At 35.9% G+C, this 1,151-nt stretch overlaps 1 pseudogene; it reads right to left on the reverse strand.

Moving 5' to 3' along the window:
* Positions 1–628: 628 nt before the first annotated feature.
* Positions 629–744, reverse strand: LOC112480843 (annotated as a pseudogene).
* Positions 745–1,151: the final 407 nt, after the last annotated feature.

Consider the following 1,151-nt stretch of genomic DNA (forward strand, 5'->3'; position numbering starts at 1 on the left):
TGTTCAAGATTTGGATTCCAAAAGTCTTCTTTAGTATTTAACCAGTCCTTTGATGGTGAAAGGGGCTGGGACTATTAATCCACATATAAACTCATCTTTGACAAATATCACTTTTATAATGGGAGAGCAGCAGAGGCACATTCCTACATCTACTCCATTCTCCAATTTTTCCTTGGTGATGGATAAGTAATCCCCCTATAGGTAGAGTTAGGAAAATACATATATGATTCCTCGTCTCATTGGAATTCCTTGACTTCCATCTGTCACAAAATACTGACCTTGTATCCAGGACCAGATGATGCAAGTTGTGACTGTAGACGTTGTTCCATGTTTAGTATTCTTTACTGTTTTCAAACAGAGATAAACATGTGGTTATATTGATGGGGTGGGCGACACAGACACACACAAACTTTGAAGTCACTGCAAGTTTTTAAAGTAATTTTTAAATTGAAATAAGATAAATATAGAAGAAAAACTGATCACAAGTGTATAGCTTAATGAATTTTCACAAAGTAAGCACACCCATGAGTACCCAGAGAAACAAATAGTACATTAGAAATTAGTACATTACTAGTACCTCAGAAACTTACTAGGTACTACATTATTTTATTATTTTTATTATTATTTATGCCTACAGCACCTGGTCTTCCTAGATGGTCTCCCATCCAAGTACTAACCAGGCCCAACCCTGCTTAGCTTCGAAGATCAGACATTGGGCTTGTTCAGGGTGGCATGGCCATAGACCATGGACTGTGGCTCCACTGGGGCACAAACCCAGGACCTGCGTGTAAAGCAGACATGCTAACCGCTACACTATGGAACCACATCCATTAGTTTATTTTTTAATTTAACATTATGTCCCAGCAAATTTCTTTGAGCAACACAATATTCTTCAAATAAGGATAACAATTTGGAAAAATAGTGTGTATGATTTTGTTCTTACCATGTAAACTAGTGAGATATGTACATATTGGAGTGTCTTTGCTCATTAGTGATACCAGAAATGTTGAATGTAAGTCTAAAAGTTGAATTTAAATATTTTAAACTAAACACATATACCAACATATGAAAGTTTTATACACCAAGTAAATGAAAGTGATGTAGTTAAGATGAAAATCAACAGTGAGCCATGTGGTAAGGGAAGGAAGAAA

The sequence above is a fragment of the Pteropus alecto genome, unplaced genomic scaffold (assembly GCF_000325575.1).
Source record: "Pteropus alecto unplaced genomic scaffold, ASM32557v1 scaffold20, whole genome shotgun sequence".
Taxonomy (NCBI): Eukaryota; Metazoa; Chordata; class Mammalia; order Chiroptera; family Pteropodidae; genus Pteropus; species Pteropus alecto.